Source organism: Fukomys damarensis, unplaced genomic scaffold (assembly GCF_012274545.1).
Source record: "Fukomys damarensis isolate Sample0158 unplaced genomic scaffold, DMR_v1.0_HiC HiC_scaffold_26, whole genome shotgun sequence".
Lineage (NCBI taxonomy): Eukaryota > Metazoa > Chordata > Mammalia > Rodentia > Bathyergidae > Fukomys > Fukomys damarensis.
Window position 1 is genome coordinate 30380920 of NW_022900938.1, and position 26259 is coordinate 30407178.

General features: G+C 35.4%; 1 pseudogene; it reads left to right on the forward strand.

Moving 5' to 3' along the window:
* Positions 1-4704: 4704 nt before the first annotated feature.
* Positions 4705-25279, forward strand: LOC104850174 (annotated as a pseudogene).
* The last annotated feature ends 980 nt before the right edge of the window (positions 25280-26259 follow it).

The following is a 26259-nucleotide window of genomic DNA, read 5'->3' on the forward strand; positions in this document are numbered from 1 at the left end:
TTCAAACATCTAACCTCATGAAAATATTTGTGATGTACAGATCACTACTGAGAAGGACAAAGCTAATCATACTTCAAAAATTAACACTTGGGCTTATTATTATCTTAAAATAAAAATGTTATATTTATTTTCAGCAAAATAAACAGACTTTTATTAATTTTGTTCTGTTATATTTCCAAACTTCAGACATTAGTTGATAAGTCAACTTTAGAAATAACAGATCTACAATTTCAGTCTTGAACTATGTGCAAGCTAACTTCAAGAGAACAAACAAAACATCTACAAAAAATCATTTTTAAGTTCAATGAAATTTTGTCTGTCTTTATCACGACTGTTAATTTCTATGGTGATTCTGTTATTCTAACACTGTTCTATAAATCATTATTTGATTCTTCTCATTCTTAATATTTGTCTCCAGAACATTGCTTTATTCTGACATTTTCCTTGCTTCTAAGTTTATAGAACTATGTATTTTGTTTATGATAGAATGAAATGTTTTTCATGAGTCACCAATGAATATTTAAGTCATCTTCATAACAAATATTGAAAAGTATAGATCTATCCTCCCTTCCTGTCATCCACTCCCCTCCCCTCTCCCTCTCTCCCTCCTTCCATTTTCATTCACTTCTCTCTGTCTTTCTCTGTCTCTGTCTGCCTCTCTGTGATTCTTGCTTTGGAGATTGCTAAGACTAACAGAGAAGGTCAAAAACATCAAGCTTTTTAAAACCTGTAGCTGGAATGCCTGAGAAGTTTGCAGCATTATTTTTATCCTATTCTAATTTCACATTAAAAACAAAATGAACTTTCTTGGGCTTAGGATGCCTTTTGTATAACCTTCTTTAGGAAGTAGAATAGATCAGATTGTCTCTGAGTTCTCTAACCACTGACTCCCTAACTACTAGTCAGATTACCAGGTTTAAATTTATTTTTATTTTGAAAGTAGAATTCATATAAGTTGACCTCTTTTTCCCAGATTTTATTTAAACTACATTAACTCTCTGATATGAAGAGAGCTTTTTTTTTTGAAGAAGGAAAGAAGGAATCCTCCTCCGTCAGATTCAAATGTTTTCCAGACCTACTGGTGGTAATTGACATAATTCATTTTAATGAGTTAGAAGTATTTGGAGGGTTTTCAGTGAAAAACATGTGAAGTCTCTCTACAAATTCCCAGGCTTTTAGAATTCTCTCAGTCTCCAGTTTCCACATTTGCTGCATCCAGTAAACTGATAAACAAAAAATGATTTATTATAAAATAGTTATAAGTAAAGAAATGTCCTCTGAGAATACAATAATTGTTTTCATTTTCCTTTCCCCAGTGCCAGTGGTATAATAAAATGCTAATAGATGCAAATTATGCATGATCTTTAATGCATACTAAAGAGAGACTATTTAAAAGCCAGGTATCTTTTGTTGGTGTGTAAGCAAGTAGAATGTTGTTTCCTTTATAAGGTCATGTCCTAACTGGGAATGTTCTCTTCTGGATAGTCTGCAAGGATTGGCTACCTCCAGTCTACCCCAATAAGACAGTGCAGAGGAGGTGTGGGCACATGATTGAGGAAGACAGAAGACAAATAAAAAAACAGTTTTGACTCCAAATAAGGAAATCTTGGAAAGATAAGCAACTCCCCACAGGACAACCACTGTGACTTAAAGCAGGGAAAATTGCAATGTATGAAAAATCAATGAGACAATAATTAAATTATGGGCACACCATACAGCAGCCAGGACACTTCATGGGTTTTGACTTGGAGCCTGGGAACTAAAGACACCAGTAGTTAAAAGCGAGCAAAGAAAAGCCATCATCCTGTAGCTAATTTCATGATGAGACACTAAAAAATATATACCTGCTACAGTATAGCAGGATATTTATAGGAGGTTAAAGATACAAATTAAAGTCCAGGAGCCTATACATTCCTGATTACCCAGCATTCTTAAATCAGTCCTCCTCAGCCTCACACCTGGGGTCTCAGCTGCAGCATAGCTGTCATTTACGCTATCCATGGCCCACGATTGATGACAGTCATTCGCTGATGAAGCTGTATACATCATTTCTGTCCGAGCTGCACTGGCCAGATGGACCCTGACCATCCATCGCCTGTCAGGGACGCATCTGTTCACACTGCTGCTAGGGCTACTAACAAGTCATTGGCTTTCCACAAGGACAGTGTCAGCTGGACAGGGCACAACATAAAAACTGGTGTTGCTGGGGTTTTCTTTCTTTCTTTTTTTTTTTTTTTTCTTATCAAGAAACAGGGTTTTTTTCTCTCTCAGGAGTAGATACATTACATTAACTTTAAAAAAAAAATAACACTGTAGATATCCAAAAGATCAAAGATACTTTATCAACTTCATATTGATAAAGTAAATTGGTTTTCCTTCTTGAATTTGTTTTTGATTGTTTTAATAAAATATGATCCATTCAAAACAATTATATTAAAATTTTTGTGTTGATCTTGGAGTTTGGTGATCAATACATATAAAAAAAGAATGTGTTGTGTATTATTTTTTCTGAATCTAGGTTGATTTTATTACTTCTACTACTTTGTAATAAGCAAAACTATCTCTCTGGATAAAGTAGAAAGTAATCCAAAGAAACTTTGGTAGTAAGTATGTTCACTAATCAACCACAGAGAGCTCATGTTTGGTAAAGATCATATTTTCAGTATTTGAAAAAAAGTTTTTACTTCATTTTATGAAGAAAGGCATTGTTTGATCAGCAAAATAAGGTAGTACCTATGATTCAATTAGTTTGTATGTCGTTTAACATCTAAGCACTTTCCTCACATTACTTTAGTTACTCCTTACAACCCTGTGTTCCTATTTTTCTGATTAGAAAACTGAAGACTAAAGAGTGAAAATCACACATCTAATGATAGTACTAGAGCTAGGATTTGAGTTAAAAATAGATCTGACACCAAAGTCCACAGGTTAATTTCCTTCCTATTTTTTTGTTTCAAAAAATCATCTTCCAATATGGATCTAAATAGTCATAACAGCTTAGTAACATAGGACTTAAAAAATTACTACTTTGAATAAAAAGAAAATATTTGCTCTGGCAAAAATTTAACAAGAGATTTCAAATTAAGCAAGCATGAGAACATGAGTCAAGTTTGAAGTGGGGAGAGGAGGGGGGGGTGGAGGGAGGGTGGGGACAAGGGGAAAAAATGAGAACCAAGACCTGGCGTGTAAAGGTACAAGATCCCAGTAATGAATGCAACTGTACTGTCTACCTAGAATGTACCAATAAATTCAATTAAAAAAAAAAAAAAGAACATGAGTCAAAATCAGACAACTGCTTTCTTTTAAATGTAAAGGCAGAATTTAAACTTCAAAATCTCCTTTGTTATTTAAAGACATGTTTCATAAAATTTGGTAGACACCCACACAAATGTTCTTAAGTGGATAAAAGTGTATAATTTACTGAAAATGATGTCTAAGAAAACAGCACATATGGAATGGACGATCTTTAACAGGTGAGCAAAGCACAGGGAAATGTTGGGATGCCTTTGATTAGCAATGGATGTACATGGAGATCTTTCCTTCAGATGCAATTTGTATATAAATACATATCCCAGAGCATCCAGTTCTTTACTGCTTCAGTTTCCTGATTTAGAAAAAAAAAAAAAGTTACACAATGCAATTTTACCAATGGAAATTGTGTTTTAAAGATTTGGCGAAAAGTTGCTGTTAAAGAAAAGAGTATAATTTTAATAAATGGAAAACCTAAAGAGAGGCTATTTTGAAGGTCACCCAGGGGCATGTCTGTATTGGCAATGTGAGGCACATTATTGAGAAATATGAGTGACTATAAACTTCATTTTGGCTGTCTGTTTTGGCAGCAGCGATAGATCTGCAGGGAAATTTCTCTGTAATTCTCCATTTTGGCTTCATAAATTGGCAAATCACATGGATTTTCTTGCTATGATGGCCTTAAACTTCAATTAATCTACTTTGTTCTTTTTCTCACTGTATTTTTTACTGTGGAATATGATAAAATATTGAAACAAAACTAAATTCCTTAAAGAATTTTCTATTGTTTCATGATATAATCAACTACTTTTTTTATTTTCACAAATTCCACAATATCTATAGTAAATAAATACATGCTGATTGGCACGCTGGGCTCCTCCTGTATTCAGATGTGAATGGTTCATGATCCAAAGCAGTTATGATCTTTAAGAGGTAGAGAAACCTACAAATAACTGCAAACAGGCTGTCATTAAATCATAAAAACAAGGTATTAGAAAAGTTGAGATTACTTCCAGGTGGGAATGCAAACTTACAGCTCTAAGGAGGGATCACTATTAAAATGAGTCTACATAAATTGACTTTAGTACTTCCCTTGTATTAGACAAAAGGTGATACCTTCAACAGAAGCAACTGTTTGGATCTCGTGTTAGAAGAAGCCATAATTTGAACTTGCCCTGGTATGTTGCTCGTAATAAATACTTTGTTAATGTTGTCTAAACATGTGAATAGAGAAATGAATGAAGGAATGAATGGACATGTTCAGAGTAAAGGAACTTTATAGATGTGATTATGAGTAGGGACCTGACAAAGGGGAATCGATCCTGGATTATCTAGGCCAGTCCAATACAATTTAACAAATTCTCTAAATAAAAAGTGAGAACATTTCCTCCCTGTGATCAGAGAGGGATGTTTCTGCGTGAAACACGAGAGGGATGTGGTATTGCTGCCTTGCGGATGGGGGGAAGCGGGACGCTGGCCAAGGAGGCAAGAGCTCTGGAAGAAGGAGCGGATGACAGATTCTGCTCAGAACCTCTAGAAAGGAATGCGGCCCTGACAACACCTTCCTTTTACCACTGTGTGACCCATGGCAGGCTTCTGACCTATACAACTGTAAGGTAATAAAAGTGTGTTGTTTTAAGCTAGTGAATTTGTGGTAATTTGTCAAGGCAGTGATAGAAGACAAATACATATATTTTGTGTAGTTTTAGCATTCCATAGTTTATGGGTCCATCAGGGTATTTTCAAAGATCATGTTGCCACATAAGAAGTCAGTGTGGGAAACATGTATCTTGAATTTGGTATCAAATTCTAGGAAGGAAGATATTCATTATTAAAATTTGTATAATAAATTATATTTTGTGATTAAGTTAGTCAGCATTAACAAATGTGTTAAATGATGTTTACTTTTCAAATAGTGAAGCTAATTCTGATATATTGATAATTTTCAGCATTAGTAATTTTGCAAGTTATTTTGCTTTTAATTAACAAGACTTCTTTTTTTAATTAACTAGACTTTGCAACAAAAGAAATTTGATTAAATCATTAGTGAAATCATTGTGAAATTTCCTGCTTTTCTCACATATTACTTAGTTCCTAGCACAAACCTTGTCCACAATATAATTTTAATAATTATTGGTTGATTTGAATGGTAAAATATGTATACATGGTTTTATTTTTTAATTTTTTAAATTTTTAATCTTTTTTGGTACCGAGGAACAAACTCGGAACCTTGCACTTCAGAGGCAGGTGGTGGAACCACTGAGCTAAATCCCCAGCCCTATATACACTTTTAAAAAGAGAATCTCCTATTTTGTTATCCTTCTATTTAAAATAATAATAAAGTGGGTTTCTTTGAATCTTTTCTGTCAGAGGAAAAGTTACATAGCAAAAAACTAAAACACAATCTTGCACACAAGTCACTTTTCACATGTAAATTTGTAGAGTTCTGAATAAGCAGGTAAAGGGTATCATAGAATAAAGTTCTAATTACATCACTACTTGATATCAACATTTCATCAGAAATACTTGAGCCTTCTAGCCTGTAGTTTGGTCCTGTCCCTACAGAGAGCTCAGCTGTCCTGGAATCTTTGGCTTCATTTTGTACATACAGGATTTTTTTATTGTTGTTTTTGGATTTTCTTTTTCACTCCCTAGTTCATACTGAAGGGATTTCTTTTTTAAATTCTCTATTGCACGGGACCTTATTCCACCGCCCAATTATCTGTCTCTTCACCTCTGAATTGGCACGTATCTGCTAAGTGGAAGAAAGTGAGATCAAGTTGGCTACACAAGGTACTGAGCTCTGTAATACTGGACCCAGTGACAAAGCCTTCCTACTGTTCCAGAGGTTGGGGCAAGAGCCCTGTGAGGAAATATACGGGCCTGCAGTTAATCCAGTGTGGAAAAGCAAACTCCATACTGATCACTAGTGTCAGATTTAAAAATTAAACTAGCCATTTTTTTTTTCTCATCCACAAATTTGAGAACACTGTGTATGCGTTGATTTTCCTTAGCCTCACTGGAAATGGGAAAGGAATGGACAGTCTTTTTATCTGAATTTGCTTCCTTTACACCAATGCACCTTGGGAAAAATCATTAGTCTTTAAATTTAACTGTGAAAAAAAAACAAATATTGGCGCCTGCTATCTCAGCATACATTTTAATACTGTGGAATGTATTTGTTTCCATTTCTCACTTTTCATGTCCCTAATGTTAAAACAATTACAACTCCTACCCCAAAACAACCTTTGTTGTTTTCTTCAGTCCTAAGAAAGAATTTTAGTAACGTTACACCACCCAATTCTTGCTACTCTTATACAGACTTTTTTTGGGGGTACCTGGGATCGAACTTGAGTCCTTGCGCTTGCAAGGCAGGCAGTGGAACCACTGAGCTAAATCCCCAGCCCTTATACAGACTTCTTTCAATTTCGCCTCACCCATCTTGCTTTTATCTGGTTGAAGCTCATGTGAAGATCACAAAAGGTAGGATCTGAGATTGACCTTTAATTTCAGGGATTCTCATCCTGAAATTAACATGAACAAGACTCACTGTCCATCTGTGAAAATGGCTCAATTATAAAAATAGGTGCAGTGGAGGCCCTGGGATGCAATTATGAATGGCATCTGTCCACAAGAGGTTTCATTTCATTCCACGCGAGTTGTGGATGAAAGGACTCCCTGAATGCCAGGTCTGTCTGTGAGGACACCTTCCAACCAGGAGATGACAGAACCTGACTCCACAGTGGCCTGGGGAGCGTGGAGAGGCTGGAAGAGAAAGGTAAAGCACATGAATCCTAACTTGCAACCAATAAAGGTGTCTTCCTTAGCCCACATGACAGGCTGTACTAGTTGGCACTGCATTGCTTCCTCTCATGCTGTTTGGCAAATAGACTTAGTATTTTTATATACCATATTTTAAGATCCTGATGAGATGAGATCACAGGTTTCACTTTTCTTTAGTGGCTAAGAAATTAAGCTCTGGTCTCAGAATTAAAATTTCAAATCCCTCTGCTACCACCCCCTCTGGCTGTGAATTCTAGCAATTTGTTGAACTCTTTCATGTCTTTGTTCTAGTTTTCAGAAAATGCCCACAAAAATTTTGCTTATTTTACATGATTGTAGGTGATTTAAAAGATATAACATAAAGCATTTTGCACAAAATAAATGTTGATTATTCTTGGTTTTAATACTATCATTAGCACTGCCATTATGTGCTCTCCTGCCTTCTCCAAAGTATGATATAATAAATGTTGAGTGACCAAAATCCACTCTGAGACACGAGGACCTCTGCTTTGCTTCCCCTGTAGCTGTGAGAATAGCAAAATTCCAGTCAGAGACAACCCTTTGGCCTTTTTGAGGAGGAAGCAAAGAGGGGTTCAATGGTCTCGTCCTTCTGCTTTTCCAAATAGAAGCCAGGGAAGTTGTCTCTTTGAATGAAGAAGATCCGCTACACTGCTATAACATTTTTCAAACCTGGATTTAGCTCTATTGATCTTTCTAACCTCAATGCCTACCACAGAGCCAGGCACCTGGTAAGCCCTTGACCAGTTTCACAAAATAGAGCACATAGTAGGTGCTTCATAATATTTGAAGGCTAATAAATGATCCATTTGAAGATGGTTATGTTGGAGAACCATCACTTGAAACTAGTAGCTTCTCTTACAAGCATAAAGATTACCTGGGCCAAAAAATATCTTAAGTGAAGTGAGGCCTGAGATAAAAAGCCTATGAATGAAAGAAGAAAGAGAAACATGTAGTACCTAGAGCTCAATATTAAAAAAAATAGGAATTTTTAAACTAGAAAATCAATATTTATATCTTACATCAATGATTTTGCAAATATTTAACAAGATCCAGAAATTCTCTGATCCTTAGAACCCTCATCTGTAAAATGGAAGCATTCAAATCTACTTCAAATGGCATGATAAACAGCAAAACAAATCATGTTGTCCAAGAGATAGCACAGCAGGACAGTTGAGTGTCTGGCCTTTGGGCCCTGACTATTTGAGTTTAAATCCCAGATCTGTCACTTAATAATTTTGGGAATGTTGATTTCATTCCATTGTGTCTCAATTTTTTCATCTGTAAAGTGGTGATAATGAGAATACCAGTAAGAGTTGCTATGAGAATTAATGGGTTAATAAATGTTAATGTGCTTAAATCGATATCTAGCCCAAAGTATGATCAATATATATTTAATAATTTAAGAAAATATGGCATACTCTAGGTATGTCCTTTTCATAGATTTTCATGACTCTACCTTCATCCTGAAGTGACAAATAAGGAACTTAGAGATTAAAATTCACCACCCTTGACTCTTTAGAAGGTTAATATTTGGGTCCTAAATGTAGTTACCAAAGCCCATGACATTCACTCATGATAGCTAATCTTGATTGTCGACTTTACTGAAATGATAAATAGCTGGGAAATTAGTACAGAACATTTATGGGAGTTATCTCTGAGGATATTTCCAGAAATGACGGGTATATGGAACAGCAGTTAATGGAGAGTCTTGCTCTAAATGGGAGCATCACCACCCAATGGACTGAAGGCTCAGATGGAACAAAATCTGAAAAGAAGACACCCACCGGCACAGGCTCTGCCTTCCAGCCACCATGAGGTGTTGTGCATCTTTCCAGTACCAAGACAGACTCAAAAACAATGGAGCTGAGGCCTGGGGTTTAGCTCAGAGGTTCGGTGGCCTGCTTTGCAAGCGCAAGGACCTGAGTTCAATCCTTGGTACCAGAAAACAAACAAAAAAAAAAACAATGGAGCTGCTTAACAAAAGTGTGAAACTATGACAAAACAAGTTGATTTCAAGTTTTTTGTCACAGCAATGGCAAGCTGACAAATATGCCACTAATATTTGGATTTTATCCTAAACTATTTTTCCATCTTGTTTTTGGTTTAAGAGAATTATAAAATCTACTTCTATCATTCCTTCAAAAACAAATTTCTGTTTTACCCTGCATTGCAGACGAGCAGGCTACAAATACAGGAGTTCCTATTACCTTCAAATTCAATAATTTTCTATAAAATCTCACAGAATTAATAAAAAGCTATTATACTTACAGTTTTATTATAGGCAAAAGATGAAAATTAGAACTAGCCAAACACAGAGAAGCACAGGGTGAAGGCGTAGGAACATTCCAAACACAATCCTTTCATTGTTTGCAAGGAATTAGTACCCTGTCAGCACTGGCGTGTGAATATAATCAGGAGTACTGCCAACCTAGGAAGCTCCCTGAAGCTGCATTTTCCACAGTTTTTACTAGAGTTCCTTAATGTAAGCATGAAGGAATCATTGCCAACATAACTGAAAACAATCTTCGGTTATTTCCTTTACTCCTTCTAGTCATATGGTTGGTTTTTCTAAGCAGTCAGCCTCCATTCTAAGACTTTTTTTTTTTTCCAAAATTGTCTAGGAACATATCATAAACCACATCGTTTTCAAAAGCATTCAGGTACCCTGTGTTCCATCATTAATAACAAGGACACTCCTATTACAGAAATTCCAAAAAATAGAGGCTATTTTCCATGAACCACTGTTAAAGAAAACACCTATCTTTGGATTACAAATTTTTTTATTACTCAACTTTAAAAAATCTATTAGGTATCTTATGGGAATATTTTTTTATTATAGATTCCTCTACAAATAAATTTACTTTTTCGTCATACTTTTGTTGCACTTAAACATCTGAAACTTGCTTTGAAAATGTTCAAAAGAAATAATACATATATACATTTTGCAGTGACATGAAGAGATAATTAAAAAGTAAACATGATGTCACCATTAGAGAAATCTGGTAAAAAGTACAGGAATTCATTTTACTATTGAGGGAGCTTTTCTGTAAATCTGGAATACACAATGATTAAAAATTTTTAAAAATGATTATATGAATACTTTTTGTTAAGATTACATCGGTTTGAAATAAAAATATAATCAGATTCAAAGATAAATTTTAAAATTAAATCTTTAATTTAAATCTTTAAATTTGGTAATGGCAATAGGATAGCAGATTCTCTCTGTAATTTTTAGTGTATTTATTAATTCCTAACTTTCAAGTAAAAGTTCAGAGCATTCAAGCGAAGATAGAAATGGTGGATGGCATCTAATTTTGTTCCTGAAAATAATCATAAAAAATGTTTAGATATTTGACCTATTTATTAAGAATTCTCTTTAATTATACTGTCTCAAGTTCTGTTCAGGATACTTAGGAAGTAACTCTAAAGAACAATAAAATGCTTTAGCCTAAAGGTTTCAGAAAACGTTTGACTAATACCTGTTAAAAGATTGCCCAAAATTATTTTAATCTGGCTAAAAAATATTATGAAGATTTGATTTTCATAATTAATAGGTCTATAGAAAGGTAGAAAAGATTATGATAAATTGCTAATTTTGGTTAAAAATCTGTATAAAATCTCTAAAATAATAAAATATGTTTTGGTGGTAAAATGATGGGCTAAAATTTGAAACAAATGCCCTGGAGAAAAAAAGTGGATAGAAGAAGAAACAAGTACCTCAAAATCAGAACCATCTCTAATCTGTTAATTTGCCTGGAGGTAGCTGTGGCTTGCTGAGCAACTGATTTTGCCACGCTAAACACCAGTTATTTATTTATTTATCTATTTATTTTAATAATCCGGACTACATTATTTTTCCTGCCTCACCAAACTACCTCATGAAAGAGGGTGTCATTTTTGAGGGCTGTGGGCCACATTTCTACTGGCAGCAGCCAACTGACTGTACTCTGCCTGTTCATTGGGATTTGCCCAGGAGTCAGAGTTTGCCAATGGGCTGGGAGAGGTCCAGCAATTCTCTGGAAGTAAAATGACCTTAGCTGGAAGAGCCCTGGCAGTCAAGACGGAGCAATTCCCTGAGCTGAGCTCAAGAGCTTATAGACATGGGTCAGGAATCCTCTGCCAGCTAAGTCTTGGGTGACTTCAGAGTCTTGGATGACTTCAGAGCAAGTTGCTAAGGGGAATACAGCAAATTGCTGAGATAAATCCACTAGAAACCATCTCACAACAAATTAAGAAAAAATTCAGTGGCAATACTCCAAAAGCTGTAAAAAAAAAAATCCATTAGAAATTAGAAGCATTGCATAGATCTGTAAGGAGAATTCTTGGCAGCCTGGTGAACACATTTTTGTTTTCATTTTCTTCCTTTTTTTTCTATTTGTTGTAGAAAAACCAGAATGGTACAGAAAAATGAAATCAAATTTTGAAATATATGCCATATAAAATATTACATTAAAATATAACCACTCACAATGTTTCCTAGACTTCTAACACTATATGTAACTCAAAGTGAAACAGTAGAAAACATTTGATTTATACTCTGTATCTATATCTTTTGTATTATTAGGATGATTAAAGGGAATGAAGTACGGGTGTGGGTTGGAAGATAATCTGACATATGAAAGGAAATTTCTCTTATGGATTAAAAATAAAATCAGTTATTCTGGACTTTCAAAAAAGATGAGCAAGAATTTAGTTTTTAAATCAATTTAAATTTGTTTCTGTCCAGAACAAAGCATTATTGATTTCCAACATAGTGTCAATAATGAAGACGATTCATCCTCAATCACTTATTATTGGCCTAAAATTCTATTTACTCATGTGCTTATCTATTTCTATCAACCATGGTTAAGTAAAATTTCAGCATTCACACTACTAAAAGTATCTTAAAATGATATCCCTATCCCTCAAAAGTCAAGGGAACATAAAAGAAAAATTATAAAAAAAGAATATTTCTGTTGCAAAATTTGCGTTAGGTAGTCATTTTTGGCGGGTGGGTGTGAGACAGGGTCTCACTATGTAGTTGAGACTGACCTGGAACTTGCTATGTAGCCCAGGCTGGTTTCGAACTCACAGTGATCCTCTTGCCTCAGCCTCGCGAGTGCTGGGATTACAGGCGTGTGCCTTCATGCCCGGCATTGTTAGGTAGTCATTTTAATGTAAGATGTATTAGCAGTTTCTGAGTGATATTGATATATGCATTAATCAATTACTAATTAACAATTAGTTATCAGACTGATATTTCTATATTACTATATGAGGAAACTATAAAATACTATCCTTATTCAGTCTCCAACTGATGGGCAAATGGGCTGTTTCCAAGTTTTATCTATTACAAACTGTGCCGCTATAAACATGAGTGCACATATATCACTGTGATATGATTCTTTTAGTTCTTTTGGAAAGATACCCAGCAGAGGGATGGTTGGGTCAAATGAAACCTCTAGTTCCAGCTCTTTGAGGTATCTCCATATTGATTTCCATAGTGGTTGCACCAGTCTGCACTCCCACCAACAATGGAGAAGGGTTCCTTTCTCCCCACAACCCCGCCAACATTTGTTATTGGTTGATTTCTTGATAGCAGCCATTCTTTGTGGGGTGAGGTGGAATCTCAGTGTTGTTTTCATCTGCATCTCTCGAATGACCAGTGATATGGAACATTTTTTCATATATTTACTTGCTGCTTTTACTTCTTTGTCTGAGAAATGTATGTTCATTTCAGATGCCCATTTTTGAATTGGGTCTTTACATTTTGGGGGGCTGATTGTTTTGAGTTCTTTGTATATTCTAGATAATAGTCCTTTGTCTGAGGAGCAGCTGGTAAAAATTTTATTACTTAGCCATAAAGAATGAGAAATTAGATTCATTCACAGGAAAATGGATACATATTGAGGATATACTCGTAAGTGAAATAAATAAGTCACACATGTGTAAATACCAAATAGTTTCTCTGGTGTGAATAAACTGTAATAGTACATAAGATCCTAATGAGATAACTGACATTGTGAAATGGGAAGAAAAGGGCTAAAGGTGTAGGGAAGGTGGGATGGGTAGGGTAATAAGGGAAAAGAAAAAAATGTGAGAAAATGAAAAAATGGAAATAAAGAGTTTGTAAATGGGGAGGGGAGGAGGGGGTGAAGGGAGGGCAGGGACAAGGGGAAAAAGTGAGAACTAAGACCTGTCATATAGAGGTACAAGATCCCAACAATGAATGCAACTGTACTGTATACCTAAAATGTACCAATAAACTCAATTTAAAAATATACTATCCTACCACAGAGAAACTTAATATCTTAAAGCCATTGAAACTGTTTTCTATTTCATTCTTAATCACATTTCTCAAATTACAAGAACAAATAAACTACATAATGTCCTAAATCCCACATATCCACAATTAAATCATTATCTAAGTCATGAATAGCAGATAATCATAATTTAAATGGACAAAGTTAAAGACAAAATACGTGATTGATAATAACTTTTCAAAAAATCAAGAGAATTTTATGATATGGCAAGAAAATACATAAACAATAGGAGGAAAAGCATCTCTCTACAAATTTTTCATCAGAATTTATATTTAGCTATATTGATATCTTATTTGTTCCTATAATGCATGATGGAGAGAACGTAAGTTCTGTAGGACTAAGAAAAGTTATAAATTTTTGTGCCTGTTTGGAATGAAGTCATTTTTAAAGTAGCTAGAAGACCTTCATGATCTTTGGTACACAGGATAATGCAGGAAGGGGGCTTGCCCTTTTCCCTGGTGTATTTTGGTAGAATACTGTTTCATTTCAGGACAAGGACACAGTATACTATAATTTAGTTGTTTTCTGGAAAACCTGTTTACCAGTTGAAAATTGTATTATGAGATAATAATAGGGTAAGATTTACAATGCTTGCAAAATATGTATTGATATTTAATCAGGCTGTTGTTTAAACAGCTGATCCCATGAAATTTTACACAAATATCGAATTTTTTATGGTACCATTCTGGACATATTCAAGGACTTGTCTATATTACTTTTTGAGAAATAGTATCAAAATAGCATGAGATTCATAATCATTTAGCACTTCACTTTAAAATGTAAGCACTTGTGCTTTGTTGGAATTTCTGCACTGAATCTGAGGTTTTATAGCATAACAAATAAAATATTTCCAGTCATTCTTTTTGTTCCTTTGTTATTACAGAAGATGAACATAAAGAGTACATTGGAGAAGTGTATTATTTTCCAACAAAACATCATAGGATTCCTGCATAATGCAATCTATCTTTTGCTTACTTTATAACCACACTTACCTATGAAAAATCTGTGATAAGTAATATTCTTTCACAAAGTCTCTACTGCTTACCATTACAAAGGCATGACATGGATATAACCCTGAAAAAGAAAGTTAAAAGTCAGTTAAAAAGCCAAAATACCTAATTAATATTTCTTTATCATTTTGTAATACATTCACATGAATTTTCCAGCTTGATTCTTATACCAACTTTGATGTACTTGGGATATATTATTTATACCACATGAATAAAAGGAAATAAATGTATAGGAACTCATAGACTGGCAAAATCGTGTCATAAAATTCTAAACAATAAAAACTAGAAATCAGACTGATTCTTCTGATTTTAATGCATATGCTTTTTCTAGAACAAAATTTTGACAGCCTCAAAATTTAAGGTACAAAAAATTAAAATTTGTTTGAATTAGTTTATTGCAAGATAAAAGATGACAGAAGTTTATCGTTTCAGGTTTGATACAGTTGTCTAAGTAAGGTGGTTTCATCTTCCATTTTCAGAAGCCCCCTCATTTCAGTATGGCTTTTCTAGCTCAAGACATCATCTTTGTTCACTTGTACCCCAAACAAGGGATAATGTGAGAAACTCATCTATTTTTTTAAAAAAATCAGGAAATAAATCAAATCTCCTTGTAGATTCCATTTATATCTTAATGGACAGATTTGGACCACATGATCACCCTTAGCACGAGAAAATATAGGAAAGTACATGTGTGACCTTTGCCAGTCTCCGTGGTTGAAGGTGAACAAAGAGAAAGGAACAGGAAAGACTGCGGACAAGGCAGTTCCCTGCCCCTCTGTGTCTCTCTCTGTCTCTCTGTCTCTCCCTCTCTCCTCTCCCTCCCTTCTGCTTTTTATGAGCTGGCTTCATTCTCAAGAGTGTTTTTTTTTATCTAATAGCAAAAAATAATTGGTAGATCCGCATTTGTGTGTCCTCTTGGTCTGGCAGTCCTAAAGAAAAGACAAGTGTATCTGTTTCTTGGAACAATCTTTGATGAAAACCCTGGAGTTATTCTGATTTTGTTGGCTTGGTCATATACATATTTGCCCCAAGCAGATCAACCATCACCATGCCTGGAGGCAAGGGGAATCCGAATGAGAAACCTGGCTTGCATGCCCACTTTGGTGATGGAAGGTAGGTTGGGGGATACTTTGGGATGCTAAAGGCTATTGGTTAAACACCTCCTGATCCCACACCAGAAAGGAAGACTTCCTAAATGGTAAAGGTATCAAACAGAAAGAACAACACATGTACACCAAAAAGCAGGTTATTATAATTCTAGGAGTAGGAATAGCAAGTTTCTACAAACTTCAGTCTTAAGGCGCTATGGAGGAAGGTGCTCACCCAAAAAGGTTTGGTTAATGGAACAATAATTCTACCAAATTGTCCCAGTGTTGCTCATCTAAATGACAACTTGTTATTCCTGCCAATTATCTGTTGCATAAAAGTAGAAATCCAAACATTACTATCTATCAAAATTTCATCCTTAAAAGATGTCTACTCAAATGTCAAAAGAATCCATGTTACACTAAATATTAATTTATCCAGTGTTTTAAAAATGGTATCTACACATTTGCTGTGTTCAAGAAACAGTGTATTCCATGTATTCACGTTAGAGTGTTGATTTTCATTTTATCACATTTTATAGAATGTGTTATGTATCCTGAACACTCACACAGACACTTACTCTACAACTTTCCTTGACCCTAATTTTCCTTTTCCTCAGATGAGTGGGCTATTCCTACTGCCACCATTTATCATAACTGTTTTTCTTCATAGACTTCTATAATGTGGCTTTGATTCTTAATGCTCTTTTGAAACTTTACTCTGGAGTTCACCTAATTCAGTGGCCCCATCTCAATCCAAATTTTCCTTGACCTTTATCTGGCATTTTTTTCTGTTAATCAACTTCTCCTTTTTTACTCTGTTGGCTTCCACGATGGCGCTCTAGAATTTAACTGATTCAACATGGTGACCAACTTCTCATCCTCCTAGGAATCTTATATATGTATGACTGAATTTTTCTTTTGGAAGAGTGTCTTCTACAAACTAAATTTTATCCCCACTTTAAGTTTTGTCTCAATTTCCCAAACATTCCAGTCTGTAATAGTTGTTTCTTTCATTGTACTGTTATTTTGTCAGTATCATTCTATTGGGTAATTATCTATTTTATGTATATGATCCCATTATTTATAGTCAATTCTTTGAAAATAGGGTCCATGTAATTTTTTCTGAGTTATCCCTAAGTCATTATTGAGCACATCATAAGTACATTGTAAAAATATTTTCTATTAAATTTGTTCTCTAAATAAGCAACTTCAATATTTCTATGAAACCTCACTCTTAAAATTTAGTGGCAAAAATTTTTTAAAAAGAACCAATTATGTAAATTAAACTTTGCTATCCCTAAATGCAAAATTTCTGGGAAGGAAAGGTGTGTAGTGGCATATCTCAAGGGATGAATACATTCCAGAAACATCAAAGAATAACACTTTAATCTTTAGAGCAATTAATATCCATTTCAAAAATTAAACCCTCCAAAATTAATATCAGCATCATATTTTACAGACACTTAATATTTTAACTTTACCACATTTTAATAAGACTTTAGTATTATGAAGATAAAGCCATTATAAAAGAAAGTTTATATTCTCACTAATTCTACATGATTTAAATTTCATATAGAGTAAAAACCAAAGGATATAAAGGATTAAAGGATACAAAGCATTTTAATTAAGCGCAAATATTCACCAAGAAATAACGCATCTCAAACTCAAACCTTAATGCCTCTAAATACATTAATAGAAGTGAAAATATTTCTGCCAGTTAAAGATATCTGATTAAAATTGTCTTGAAATACAACGTTTCTTGAAACAATCTGCTTTCACAGATTTAAAGATACCAGGTCTTTCCTTGTCTAGTGTTTCAACCACTGAAAAAGTCAGCTTCAGACTCTATGCTTTCGTTGTGATGAAACACAACCTTCGTTGTTTCGAAGCTCAGCTCTTAAATTTCCTTCTGCTTCCTGCACTGTTTTGTGCACTTTCAATGCTCGACAAGTCGCTTTCTCTTTGCCTAAATTCCTACAACTTTTGAATGCAGGTCATTCTTAGGGATTGCTGAAACAATTCTGAGTTGGACTATTTCTTCTGTTACAAAACTACACTTTTTAAATGTTTATATTACACACATAGCTCTCTGAAACCCTACACTGAAAATACTTTAAAAGTAACTTTTTGCTATCATTTTATACAGCCATTCCATATCCCACAAAATAATCTCCATTTTTAGGATCACTGAGAGGTTAAACTTTGATATGAAATCATCCAGAGATATTGAAAGGTCCCTCAGTTTTTCTTGATGTTGTTGCTTAAGCAGGAGTCGTGAAGATTCTTCCCTCACTAATCTATCTTCTTTCAGTAGTTCATTTATATGTTTAGTTGTCTATAAAAGTAGATTTCTTAATAACTGAAAGAAATATTCTATATTAATAATCAAATTAATTCAGCGGGTTTATATGCCTGAATAGAATTTTTCTCTGTAGTTTTGAAACATTTAAAATTCTGAAGCTCTCTCTCTGTTTTCCATAAATGAGACATTGATTTGAGGACATGGAGATTGTTTGCCTACAGAACATCTCCACATCGTGGAGCGCATTTTACTCTGCTTTGTATCTCTTAAGCATGCAGCCCAGGACTTCCAAGTTTTTCTCGGTAAGTGAATGAAAAAAAGAAAAAAGAAACTGTTCTAAAAATAATGCATCTATGTTGTCTTGAATTTTGCTGTGCCAGTAATAAAAATAATTCCTAAGAAAATTTCAAAGATTCAAGAGCAGGTATGAGTAACACTTTTTTTTATAAGGGGAAAAATTTAGGAAAAAGAAAATACATTTTCAAGTATATTTGCATAACAATATTTTTGATATTCTTTTTCTGAAACTTCACCTACTATTTAACTAATAAAAATATTTCTTTTCATTTGTTTTCTTTTTGCTGTGATCTATATGCCTGTAAGCTATAGAAGTATCTGAATTTAACATGATGTTAAACAGATTTTACCTTTTAGCAAAATAGACTTTAAGTTAACCTTTTGTCTTTTCTTGTTTAGTAAGATATTTAATTATTTCATAGAGAGGAATAGTATATATTTAAACAAAAAATATGCCATTGCAATGAAACAAATGTTTCAATATTTGTGTACACTCTAGAAATTTTGTCTCACTCCACTTTCTTCAATATATATACTTCTCAGCTCATTTCCTTGGAGACAGTCATAGCAAGAATTGAAAATGAATGTTGAAGAATAATTGCAGCTGTCCATAATTTCATGGCTAATTGCAAAATTTCAATTTGTAATCTCAACAGAAGTTTGAAATTCTACAGAATAATCTTAATTTTTGTGATCAGTCAGGGTCAAGCTGGCCAACATCCTAGCAGCACAAAGCCATTACAGGTTGCTAACCAATAAAGGGACTGTTGGACAGAATATTCTAGAACGAACATAACAAACATAATATGACTCAGGAGAGAGGAGTTTTTGACTTAATCTAAAACAAGTGCAATACGATGAATTATCCTACATCACTCTGGGCTTTTATTTTGTTAACTGTACAATGAAAGGATTAGATAAAGTGGATCAATCTCAAACTTCGTATACAGAAAAACTTTGTGTACCAGGAAAATTATAAAACGACGATCACTACCTGTGGATATTAATATTTTTATTATTTTTAAAATTTTTACTATAGCTACTACTACTGTACTGGGAATTGAACCTATAGCCTTTGCACTGAAGTATATCTCCAGTTCTTTTATTTATTTATTTTTTAATTTTGAGATTTTAATTTTGAGACTTAGGGTCTTGCTAAATTGCCTGGGCTTTGTTCCTACTTGAGTCCTCCTGCCTCAGCATCTCAGAGTGCTGGGATTATACACATGCACCACACTTGGATGACATCAGTGCTCCTCAGCCAGAGGGCCCTGATGTTGCCCTATAATAGATGCACATGTCTTAGAAACATAGCAGAAAACAAATTTTCTAATACTCTTTTGGGTTGTGGCAGTGTCTATGTCTAAATAAGTGCCACAGATAGTATTTTCCCCATTTTTCATAGTAATAACTGGAGTGTGTATGTTAAGTAACTAGCTGAAGAGTAGGATATTCAGTGGAGAAATGTAATTAGTATTAATGTCTTCAAATTGCCTACTTTAATATTTTACTCTTAAGCCAATTTCCATTCTGTGGCAAAGATAGGCCAGTTGTTATCAGCTGTGTCTTGCTTTTCCTACTAAGAAAGTAGGTAAGTTGGACTTCCTGATCAACCACATGACTGAATTTTGGTTAAAAAATATGGAAAGAAGTGAACTCCAATTGATACTTGTCCATACAAGCCTTCCATGTACAATCAAGACATTTTCCGACCTTAAGAAATCAATAGAGATACTTATGCAGACCCAAAAGTAGAGCCAAAATGTGGACAGGGCCTGGGTCATTGCCTGACCCTCACCTTCTGCATTCCCACAGTGTTTCTGTATTTTATTGTGCTGTAAGTAAAAAATAAAATTGTATTATGTCAGCCCAATGAGAAATTGGCTTGTTATTCATCAACTGGACTAGCATATATATAACCTTTGTACATTATACCTCTGGAGTATAATGGGATTGCAACATATACAACCTTGAGATATCATATTGTTTTTCTTTCCATTTTTGCTTTGCCTTTACTTTTCCTTTGTAGAGACAGATAATCTGGTGTGCACTTCCTCTAGATCTTAGTGTGGTATATAAAAGAATTGGGGAAAATAGCAGAGTGGCAAGATAAATTAACCTATGAAACCCCTTTATTTTACTTGCAAACGCCTAAATTATAATTTGAAAAGTATGTGAGTGTAGGCAAAACCTTTTAGTCAAAGAAATAAAGGAAAATGTCTTTCCCATAGATTACAGAGTCACCTAGACTATAGAGAAAGTAATGAAAGCTGTGGTAGAATACTCTTCCTGCCCTTCTCACCCTTTCAGCCAACTTGATTTCACTAGGGCTTCCCATACCTGCATGTCTGTACCACAGCTTCCTAAGAAGCTTGTTCCCCGCCTCCCTATGAAGAAAGATCAGAAGCATGGAAGAATCAGCCCAGGCAGGGAAGCTCTTGAGAGTCACCGGTGTACTGGTGTATTTTTCATCTTCTTCTGAGCACATAGAAGAACCTATCAAGAACTAGTATATGGATACCGTAGTTATCTCTTCCCTAGGTTGGACTCACCAAAGGTCCTCCTTTCTGCAAAAGATGAAGCTCTATCATCCACCATTTTGTTTCCTGTATTATTTTTCCCACATAACAACTGGCATTTCATCATTAAACACATAAACTCCTTGGATTTATGACTTTGTTGTAGAGCCTAATCCTTAGACAATCCAAACTAACATACCAAGAATCATCAGTCTAGTTCTAGACCACAAATACAGGGGTGCTTCATGATCTACAAGTTCAGTAGGATCTAAGAATGGAAATGGCTTACACTCTGCTTCTTGGATGAAACCAACAGACATGTTGGAAGAGTTAAGAAAAGCAGTGCTACCTAGTATTAGTAAGCAAGCAGAACCATAGGAAATTCATAAAATATCCATGCCTGTAGTTTAGCAGAAAAGGTGCAGAGTGTTGAAAGACCTGAAAGAATGCTGTAAATCAGATGTCTTGGCAACATCTTCTATGAACAAATAAATGAGGTCCATATTTCACTGAATGCATTTAAGATTTGGAACCATGACATAATAGAGTGAGGCAGGAAGGGAAGAATCAGGAAAACAAGCAGAGAAAATCCTCTCACCTTAGTGACTGGGAACTTCAATATTTAGGTTTAATTTTCTAGTGGAAGATAGAGCCTGTTGGACTGTTTGCACACTTGAGTTTGAAAAATAAGGTTTATACTGTCATTATGCTCTACTGTATTGGGTGTTTTTTTTTTTGGAGGGGGTACCAGGCATTGAACTTGGGTCCTTCACTTGCAAGGCAGGCCACTGAACCGCTGAGCTAAATCCCTGGCCCTTGCTATACTGGGTTTTAATTCAGTAGTATTTATTCATTCCTTATTTTTTTCTATAAAAATTTTCATGTATATTGTGGGAAAAGAAGCCCTGCCTCCATGATTTTGTGCTAATTCTGACATATTTGGAGCAGCAGAATATGAGTTGTCCTGCCAAATGTTCAATTTGAAAAAATACTTAAAACAAACTACATGCCTCATTTTAGGAGTGTTCAAATGATAACCAGACTTGAGAATCCCTTGAGTAGATAAGAGCAGTTAAGCCATTCGAGCAAAAACTGGTTAGTGACTTGTGTACATGTTTCTAATAACCATAAATGACACTTTTCATCTTTTAAAAATGATATAAAATAATACTCTTTAATTGAATGCAGCGGCACACACCTGTAATCTCAGCACTTGGGAGGGTGAGGCAGGAGGATTGCTGCTGAGTTCAAAACCAGGCTGAACTACATAGTGAGACCCTATCTTACAAATAAAAAAAAAATAATAATACCCTTTAACCAATGCTTTGCTATCTAAAAAATGTATGATAATAACCACTCATAACAATTAAGTAACTTCATATTTCATTTATAAGCGAGCTTGTAACATCAGGCTTCTCGACTTCTTAGCACTTTGGGTTAGAATGGTTCTTTCAGTAATGAACAGATGTGCAGTAATCACATTAGTTGACCTGCAATGTTCACATGATGTAAATAAGAAGAATATCTGATGCTTAAGCCCCTGAAATTAAAGGGATGTTTATTCACATATCAAAGCTGACTGACAAACATACTAAGGGAGGAAACAGAACCGAGGCAATTAGGTAACACTGTGATATGTAAGTAGCTATGGCACCGTCTACAGACGAACCAAAAGCTCCAGTGATATTCAGCATCCCACACTATCATTCACTGTTCTTCCTCTCTAAAATTCCAGAAGTACTTCCACGTACAATGTGTTTCAGTACATCAATATTCAGGGGCCAGGGAGAAGGAATGCAAAACTAACACTGTTTCAAAGCTTTCTATGTGGAAGTTTTAATCTCATTATCACGAAAAGTCGGAAGGCATTCTCTTTTTAAATGATTGCAAAGTTTAAAATGCAAGTTGGGAATTCACATGAATGCCTAGAACCATGAGTCACTGAAAAATCCTGGAAGTACTGTTCAAATAGCTCTACACTCCTCCTCCCAGCTAAGCCGCTCTCAAAGCATTCTAATTCTTTGTAAAAGAGGTGTAGATGGAGGGATAAAGACTCAAACCTTTGTATTTCATTCATTATTTTTTCAGCTTTACTGAAGTATAAGTGATAAAAATTGTATATATTTACAAAGTACAGGTTTTTGGTATATGAATGCATTACAAAGTGTTTACTGCAGTAAGCTCATCAGTATCTCCCTCACTTTATACGGTCTTAATTTTTTCTGTATGCTGAAAACATTTAAGATATACTTTCAGTTATTTTAAGTATAAATTCTTAACTATGGTAATCATGCTGTACAATAAATCTGAAATACTTATACATTCTGAGACTGTACCCTTCACCTAATATCTCTGTTTCTCCTCCAATTATCACACCGCCTCTACTAGCCCCTGGCAACCATCTTTATGTTTTCTGCTTCTCTGAGTTCAGTTTTTTAGGCTCCACATATAAGTGAGAACATACAATATTTGTCTTTCTGGGTCTATTTCACTTAGAATAATGAACTCCAGGGTCACCCATGTTGTCACAAGTGACAGGGGGTTCTTTTTTGAGGGTGAATGATATTCCATGGTGTGTGCAGATGTGTGTTTGTGTGCACCCTACATTTTTGAATTCATTCTCTGTCAGTGGATACTTAGGTTGTTTCTACATATTGGCTATTGTGAATAATGCACCAAGGAACATTAGTGAAAATAACTCTTTGACATACTGACTACATTTCTTACAGATATATAGCAAGTACTGAGATTGCTAGATCACATGATAATTCTATTTTTCAACATTTTGGGGAAACTCCAAGCTATTAATGCTATTTACATTGCTATCAAAAGTATACAATGATTCCCCGTTCTCCATTTAACTTTCTTCTTCCTCACTGAAACATTCTAACAGTTGCCAGATGATGTTTCCTGCCTGATGAATACCATTACTGAATTTTTTTTCATATACCCGTTGGCCATTTGTATGACTTTTTTGAGAATTATCTGTTTGGGTCCTTTGGCCATTTTTTAAATAAAGTTATTTGTTTTCTTGATGTTGTTTGAATTGATTGACATTTTTAAATCTCCACAGCCTTTATCTTTTATATTAATGTCTTGCTTTTGAAATCATTCCTTTCACATGCATTTTAAAAATAAAACTTGGCCTTGGAAACCAACACACTCAGTAATCGTGGTGGCTGTGGCCTTACTGAACACTGCACAGATCCCAAGCAGGGAGCTCACTGTGGTGGTGGACTGGCCCATATTGGCCTGTAGCTGCTGAGCTGCTCCTACATCTGCCTGCAGGAGTACGTGCTATGAGCAGCTAAATCAGCTGTTCCATTAATTGGGGCAGTTCCACTGTACCAAGCCGTTTATCCAGAGGCCACAAAGCTTAATTTCCTCCTTCTAGATGGCCCTGCCTGGCAGGGCCAGATCCTCTGCCTGCAAGCTACAATCAACTACAGAAAAGGTGATCTGCCAGGAGCCGGAAGCCTGCTGGAGCAGCAGCACTGAGGAAGCAGAAGAGAGCCAGGGCAAGAAGGGCAGTGGTTGCCTGGTCAATCCAGGCTGTTTGCTCTACGAGGCTGTGTGTTCCAAGTTCTTTGCATCACTGCAGGGTTCGGGCTACCAACTAGACCTTTCCTACAATCTAGCATTAGCCCATCACAGCAGCAGGTGCGGTTCCCCAGCTCTGAAGCACATGGTCAGCGTACTGAGCACGGCATCTGTCAGCACCTGAACTTGGTGTGAGTATGGCTACTGAGAGCATTGATGGTTGCAGTGTTGGCAACACTTCAGCCCTCCTCAAGACTGTTCTGATGGAAGCTTTCAAGCTCAAGGCAGCCATAAAGGACCAGAAATGACAAAGCAGTTCTGGAAGCTCTCCTTGACAGGACGCCAAGAACAGAGGAAGCATTGGACCCTGTTTCTCGCACAACCGGGTACGGTAATCATGGATGTGAGGCCTACAGAAGGATTGAAAAAGCTACAGATTTTGCATTAACAGTGCCCTTTCTCCCCCAAGAGAATATCATCAACTTTTTGCTCCCATACTCTGAGTATTTTGACCTGACAGCCGACGCTCTGGCAGAAAATGCCCACTTGACTTATAAATTCTTTACACCCTGTCTCTATGACTTCTTAGATGCTGTGATCATGTGTCAGGCAATTCCAGAAGAAGCCTTCATTTAGTTTGATGGGCTGCAGGAATGCTGGCAGAGCAGTTACAGAAACTCACCAAACAAGGCCAGAAGCAAGATACAATGGAGCTGATGACAATGTCAAAAGAGCAGTGAATGAATATGCTGAAAGTCTTGAGAGATATAATCCTGTGTGGATAGCCCAAGCAAAAATGTACTGGAACTTTCAGAATTATCCAGTAGTGGAAAAAATCTTCTGTAAATCTATGGCATTTTGTAATGGCTGTGATGCATGGAAGCTGACTATATAGCTCTGTTCATACAGAACAAATACAGAGGAGCAATTGGTTTCTCTGAGTCCTAGTTAAGAAGCATTATGACGATATCCTGAATATCACCACTATTGTATTAGCTAACATCTGCTTCTTATATTATGACCAGTGAACACAAAGAAGTTTGAATAGGAGGAGGAGCAGGTGTCCTAGTATGATCCAGATCGGAAAAGCTACTGTCTCTGCATTGTGAATTTGGTGATAGGAACACTTCATTGTGCCAAAAATAATTATGACTTTGGCATTTCTTGAGGGATTAAACGTTTGTAATCTCACAAGAAAAACCTAGGAACGTGCCAAAAACTGTTTGTTCTCCTTACTAAAAAACATGTCAAAGCACATGATAATGTTTGCAGACATTGTTATTCAAGAACTTGTTCCATTTCTAGAACACTGTGAACTTCATGGCAGAGGTTTGTCTACTGTTATAGAACAAATACTGGAGGAAGAAAAACTGCATATTGGAAAGAACACAGTCACGTGACTTCAGTCAGATGAGAGCTTTGATCTCTGAGAATATAGGATGGGAAACGTAGATATAGCTGGTGATAGCTTTTGTCAATATCTGTCATGTATATTTCACATTATGTACTTTGTTTTTATCCTTTTCATATATTCATGTTTCCTGTTGTACTTTGCACACTTTATATTCTAATAGCCAATCCTATGTTTGAGGATCTTTTCCTTCATGTTCTGTAGGACTGTATGGTTTGAGCTGAAGGACTCCTGCCACCTCTCTGCTAGTGACAATCATCAAAGCACACAGCAGCTGCGTAAGTGACTTCTCTGTAGAAGGCAGTAATCCTAAATATCAGTTGATGTACATCTTTGGGTTGACAGAAAGAGTGTGGCATCAGCCAAAAAAGCCACTGGAGTGAGTGCCTTAGTGACTGATATGCAAAGGATCGGTAGCCCACAGTGATGCCATTTCTCAGTAAATAAAGACAGCTGTTTATCATTTTAAAATAGACTTTCTGTCTTTCCAATAACTTTATTCTTAACTGCAAAACTAATGAATGAATGAATGAATAAATAAATAAATAGATTGTTTTAAAATGATAAAGCAAAAGAATTAAGTATTTGAATATGCTAAAAAGCATACGTATTATTTTATGCTACAAGGACATCATTTAGTATTGGGTTTGAATAGCTATTTTCCTTTTTTTTTTTTTTTTTTTTTTGGTTTTTTGAGACAAGGTCTCACTACATAGTTGAGACTGACGTGGAACTTA